Source organism: Macaca fascicularis, chromosome 8 (genome assembly GCF_037993035.2).
Source record: "Macaca fascicularis isolate 582-1 chromosome 8, T2T-MFA8v1.1".
Classification (NCBI taxonomy): domain Eukaryota; kingdom Metazoa; phylum Chordata; class Mammalia; order Primates; family Cercopithecidae; genus Macaca; species Macaca fascicularis.
Window position 1 is genome coordinate 134,599,686 of NC_088382.1, and position 6,865 is coordinate 134,606,550.

At 38.0% G+C, this 6,865-nt stretch overlaps 1 long non-coding RNA gene across 1 annotated transcript; it reads left to right on the forward strand.

Annotated features, from left to right (window-relative positions):
- Positions 1–4,803: 4,803 nt before the first annotated feature.
- Positions 4,804–6,663, forward strand: LOC135964562 (uncharacterized). Its single transcript, XR_010577049.1, has 2 exons — positions 4,804–5,320; positions 6,300–6,663. It is a non-coding gene; the product is annotated as an uncharacterized lncRNA (long non-coding RNA).
- The last annotated feature ends 202 nt before the right edge of the window (positions 6,664–6,865 follow it).

Here is a 6,865-nt window from a genome sequence, read left to right on the forward strand (position 1 = left end):
CTAATCCTTCTCTAGCAAACTCTGTGACCTTGAATGCGTCACCTCCCCTCTGAGTCTCAGATTCTTTTTCTGGCTGGCATTTAATGAAACCTAAACTTAATATTCCAGATCTTCTACTTGTTCCATAACTGCTCAGTCCTACACTCACTGTCCTCTGACACCAATATACTGATTACTCATTTTATGCCCAGCAGAACACCACGTGTTTTGAAACAGTGGGAAAGGAAATCTTTGTTCTGGATGCAGTTATAATTTGGAAAGGGAGGGAATAAATTGTAATAAAATTAGGGGAAAAAAACAGTTTAGCACAATATCTTACAAGATTTGCTAATTATTTCACATGTGTTGGTCTTATCATTCCAATTAGATGTCAAGCTTTAGATCAGAAACTCTGTGTTATTTCTTTTTAATACAGTCTCTACCATTTTCTAGCTGTAAGGAAATGTTCTAATTACTTTGCCTTCCTAAGCTTTCATGTTATAATCTGTCAAATGAAGACAGTACCTAATTTGTAGGGTTGCTGTGAGGAGTAAATGAGCTGTTGCATGGGAAGCACTTAGCATGGGGCCTGGTACATAGTAAGCCCTCAGTAATAATTACATCTTCCACGCTGCTAGACACAGAGGGATTGAAATGCATAACAACAGAGAGGAAACACGAAGAGTGATAAATGAAGATTTAGTGTACACACCTTCTGGAGGAGCCCTGATTGAGTTTTTTAAGTAAGTGAACTAACTGTATTATTGTTAAGGAATTAGCAGCATGTAGATAGAAGGCTGTGGTAATGGTTCAAACAGATGGTGGGGTCAGGACTGGGATGGAGGCTAAGAAGGAGACACTGTAGAGAAAGAGTCAATAGGATCTTGAGGATGCTGTCAGTCAAGGGTTTTGGTATCTTCTCTGAATAGGTAAGCCATTAGCATTTTTTCATTGCCCATGGCTACCTGTTGCAGGGACTTAATTACAAGTGAATGCATCCAAGAGGCCTGGTGCTCCCTGTTTCACCTAGCCCCCCTTCTCATAGACAGGTACAGCATGCTGAAAATACTAGAGTCACAATTACTCTCACCCTAGTTTGTTCATAAAGCAAAGGTTTTATGCCAGGAGAGGTAAGCCAGTAAGAACAAAGGCCAGCACCTCCATGAAGCACCTGATCTAAAGCAGGGGTATTACTCAAAAGTGCACCATTGTCCCTACTCCCAACTATGGAACCATGGTTCAGAGATTTCTGTCAGAGGAGTTAACCCATCAAACAGCTCTGAAGCTCTCCCCTAGGAACTAACTTTATCTGAAACCAAGCGTGGGGAAGTTCAAGTCTACAAGCACTCTAAAAAATATTGGCGGTTTTGATGGAAAGCAATTAAGAGAAGGCTGGTATTCCATGGGAGGTGTAGGCTAAATCATAGGCCAGATAGTTTGCCAGAGAGAATCAGGGGAAGAGACAGCTAAGAAGAGCCTGTCTGGGGTCTCAAACACTAACCTTGAAAACTACCTCTGCAAAGGAACCCAAATTTGATTGATCAATTGGATAATTGTTGAGTGATTTATGCCCCTAGGGCATTGTCAAAAAACGGTAGAGTAATCAGCTGGAAATTAGTGAAGCCTAAAAACTGGGGTGATAAGAGAAAGAGATAGAGACCTGGAGAAAAAAAAGCACTGTCATCCCAAAATGACAGTGCACACGCCCAAGTCTGAGTTGTCTGAAGAGCAATATCAAAGGAGTCACACTGTGGGGAAAATACACTTTACTAAAATAGTTCAGTAAGTCACAAAACAAATAACAAGTGTGAGGTGGGAGGGAATATCTAGAATTGTCATAATATATTATCTGAAACATCCAGTTATCAACAAAAAATTATGAGACTTGCAAAGAAATAGGAAAGTGTGACACACACACAGGGGAAAAAAGAAACAAGCTGCAGAAATTATCTGTGCAGTGGGGAGACAGATATTGGATTTAGTACATGAAGATGTCAAAGTAGCCACTACAAATATGTTCAAAGAACTAAAGGAAACTATAAGTAAAAGAAGGTATAATAACAATGTCACATCAAATAGCGACTATCAATAAAGGGACACAAATTAGTAAAACCAATTGAAAACGTTGGAGTTGAAAAAGAAATAAAAACTTTTTATTTAAAAATAAAAATTTTAGAGAGGCTCAACAATAGATTTGAATTGGCAGAAGAAAAAAACAAACAAACTTGTAGATTGGTAAAGAGTATACAGCAACGAAGAGGAAAAATAATGAAAAATGAACCAAGCCTCAATGTGGAACACCATGAGGCATGCTAACATATGAGTAATGGAAGTATCAGAAGGAAAAGAAAGAGAAAAAGGAGTAGAAAAAAATGTTCAAAAATAAGAATAGCTGAAAACTTTCCAAATTTGATTTTAAAAAAATTAAACATTCAAGAAAATCAACAAACTTCAAGTAGAATAAATGTAAAGGGATCCACACACACATATAGCATATAAAAATTCTGAAAGCCAATGATAAGGAGAAAATCTTAAAAGCAGTAAGAGAAAGATGACTCATCACATGTAAGAGAACCTCAATATGATTAACAGCTGATTTTTCATCAGCAACAATAGAACCGAAAGGAATGGGATGACAGAGGTAAAGTGCTGAAAGTAAAAGGAAACTGTCAACTAAGAATCTTGTATTCAGCAAAGCTTTCAAAATGAAGGAAAAATCGACTTTTCTCTATTAGAAAAGAGATGAATTTATTGCTAGTAGTAGGTGTATCTCACAAGGAGTACTAAAGGCAGTTCTTTAGGTTGAAAACAAATGATCCCAGAAAGTTATTTGAATCCACACACACATACATTAAGAGCACCAGTAAAAGTAATTATGCAATTATAAAAGATAGTACACTTGAATATTCTTTCTCAATTCTTCTTTCAATTGATTTTTAAAAATTGTATAAAACAATATGTAGATAATTGCATTGTTTCACTCTAACATATTGGAATATGACTTATTTACCAGTAACAGCACAGAAGTGGGTGAGAGCAGAGTTGTATCAGAGTAGGACAATGGCACCAAGCCAGATGGTTATCGAAATCCACAGGAACAAATGAAGAGAACCAGAAATTGCAAATAAGAAGGACAGAGTACCAGAGAGGAGAGAGATGTACAGAGAATTATGGAGGTGGCTTCCCTTGAGTATGCAGCTAAGTAATGATTAATGCATACATATAAGAAACTACTAGAAGATAAAGAACCACCTGTAACGATTAAAGGTAACAGCACCCAACACTCACACATGACTGCAAATTGTGCCTTTTCCCACCTGCCAGACTGGAAAATTGTGTGTTCACAGGGCATTGAGTAGAGTACACAGAAGGATTTTGCTTCATTAGTAGGAAACAATTAGCTCTAGCTAATTGTTTTTATTAGCTTTATTAGCAGTATTTATACTGTTCTGGTTCCACTTATCAAATCTTTTTTTTTCTGAGACAAAGTTTTGCTCTTGTCGCTCACCTGGAGTGCAATGATGTGATCTTGGCCCACTGCAACCTCTACCTCTGGGGTTCAAGCAATTCTCCTGCCTCACCTTCCTGAGTAGCTTGGATTACAGGTGCCTGCCACCATGCCAGGCTAATTTTTGTATTTTAAGTAGAGATGGGCTTTCTCATGCTGGCCAGGCTGCTCTCAAACTCCCAACCTCAGGCGATCTGCCCACCTTGGCTTCCCAAAGTGCTGGGATTACAGGTGTGAGCCACCATGGCTGGCAAGCTATCAAATCTTAAAAGCAAGACCTGAAAGGATCAAATTATTTCCAAGTATTAATAATTTAACTGAGTTCTAGAACAAAACTCAAAAATATTTATCAGAATACAAAAATATCCAGGCCCCAACAAGATAATGTTTAAAGTATATGTCAGCCAATAAAAAATTACAATGCATACAAAGAATCAAAAAGATCTGGTCCAGAGTAAGGAGATAAATGAATCAATCAAAACCAATCTGGAAACTGACACAGATGTGAAAATTAGCTGACAAAGACATTACAGATACTGTTTGACTTGTGATGAGATTATATCCTGATAAACCCTTGTAAATTGAAATTATTATAAGTTGAAAATGCATTTAATACATCTAACCTACCAAACACCATAGCTTAGACTAGCCTATCTTAAACGTGCTCAGAAAACTTACATTAGCCTACAGTTGAACAAAATCATCTAACACAAAGCCAACTTTAAAATCAAGTGTTGACTTTGGCTTCTAAATACCATTCTCCACTAAAAGGAATCAAAGTTCTTCAGAAAAATGACTGATTCTAGGGTTTGGACTAAAAAGTACAAGCTGAATCTAAAAGATATTTTTGTGCCAGAAAGCAAGGAAGCTCTCAAAGACTATGGTCATATCAAAAGGACCCAGGAGCTAACTTGTCGGTACTTCAAATAGCCAATTGGAGACAATTTGACCATCAAAATAAGTAATATTCATAAGGGATTATAATCCTTGTGGTAGGCAGAATAATGGCCTACAAAGATGTCTATGCCTGAATCAATTCAATGGAATCTATGAACGTGGAATCTTGCATGGGAAAAGGGAATTGGCAGATTTGATTAGAGACCCAAAGATAGAAAGATTATCTTGGATTATGTGATGACTAATATTGAGTGTCAACTTGATTGGATTGAAGGCTGCAAAGTATTTTTCCTGGATGTATCTGTAAAGGTGTTGCCAAAGGAGATTAACATTTAAGTTGGTGGACTGGGAGAGGCCGACCTACCCTCAATATGGATGGGCACGATCTAATCAGATGCCAGCACGGCTAGAATAAAGCAGGCAGAAGAGCCTGGAAGGACTAGACTGGCTGGGTCTTCCAGCCTTCCTGTTTCTCCCTTGCTGGATGCTTCCTGCCCTCGAACATTAGACTCCAAGTTCTTCAGCTTTTGGACTCTTGGACTCACACCAGTGCTTTGCCCAGGCCTCTCAGGCCTTCTGCCATAGACTGAAGGCTGCACTGTTGGCTTCCCTACTTCCGATGTTTTGAGACTCGAACTGGCTTCGTTGCTTGCTCCTCAGCTTGCAGACGGCTTATTGTGGGACTTCAACTTGTCATTGTGTGAGTCAATACTCCTAATAAACTCCCTTTTATATATACATCTATCCTTTTAGTCCTATTCCTCTGGAGAACACTGACTAATACAGATTTTCTACACAGGCCCAGTGTAATCACATGAGTCCTTAAAAATAGAAATCCTTCCTGACTACAGAGAACCAGAGAGATGGAAGCACAAGAAGGACTCAACCTGTGTTGCTGGCTTCCAAATGGAGGAAGGGATCCAGGAGACAAGGAATGTGAGTGGCCTCTAGAAGACAGAAAAGGCAATAAAATGGATTCACCCCTAGAGCCCCTAGGAAGCAATGGCACCCTGTCAACAACTTGATTTTTAGCCCAGTGAGTCCTGTGTCAGACTCCTGACATAAAGAACTGTTAGATAATGCACTTAATGTTCTTTTAAGCCACTAAATTTGTGATGATTTGTCTCAGCAGCAATAGAAAACTAATGCAATCCCCTGAATAAAATAGGAAGGTGTAAGTCCATAAAGATAGAAATAAAAGAATAAATTGAAAGTTTGCTGAGGAATAGGATATCTATTTCAAAATAACTCTGCAGAAAGCACTTATTACAAAGGGTTAATGAGCAATGTGGAAGTTATTCCTAGTTCTCTGCTAGGAGGAGCCTAGTGGATACCACTCTAATAAAGTGATCTAACTGAATATCAACAGCAGTGAGACAGATGTAAATTGTGCCTCAGCCAATAGTACCAATGAGAAGAATGCAACACTTCTGTGGTATTTCCACCCAAGATACATAACTTAAGAAAACATCAGAAACATTGTAAGAAACTCAGATTAAGGGACATTCTATGTAATAACTGATCAGTTATCATCAAAGTTGCCAAGGTCATTTAAGTCAAGGGAAGACAAAGGAACTGTTCCAAGCTAAAAAACGCACTAAAGAGCCTTGACAATTAAATGCAATGTGTGGTTTTGAATTGGATTCTTTTGTTGGAATCACTGGCAAAACTTGAATGGGTTCTGAGGATTCGACTGTAGTTAGTATCAATGTTAATTTTCTGATTTTAATGGTTATTTTTTGGCTATGTAGAAAAATTTTTGAAAAGTCATACTAACAAAGATAAATAACTATGGTAGCTTGTCTCCAAGATGCTGGCCAGCATAAATTTCTTCTTCCTGTATCCAAAGCCAGGGTTGCAGTTTATTCCTTTGCTCCCTTGAATGTAGCCTGATTTGTGACACTTTGGTCAACAGAATACTACTAAAGTCATGCTGTGTGACTTCTGAAGCTAGCTCCTAAGAAGTCCTTGCAGCTTCTGCCTGCAACTCTCAGAACACTTGCTTTGAAGGACACCAGATGCTGTGTTAAAAGTCTGAGCACTCTGAAACCACCATGCTGTGAGGAAGCCCAAGCTAACCACATGAGCAAAAAAGAAGATGCCCTCTGACTGCCGCCATTTGAGACACTCTAATTAAGAACTGCCTCATTGAGCCCATGAGGGCCTGTGAATGTTAATAATCAATTGTTGTTTTTAACCACTATATTTTTGGATTTGTTATTAATTTATAGATAACAAGAAGAAGTTATATTAGCATGGTAATAAAATTATGGATATAAGTTTGGTGTTTAGTTTCTTTTTTTTTTTTTTTTTACGTTAAGCCTATATTACTGTTGTTAGGAAATCACTTGTTTTCCTCCAGCACTTCAGTGAAAGAGTGGCACTACTTAGAACGTACTTCTTAAGATATGGCTGTACATAGAATAAATTATTCACCATGATTTCCTTAACATCCAACAGAATCTCAGAGTATAATAGATG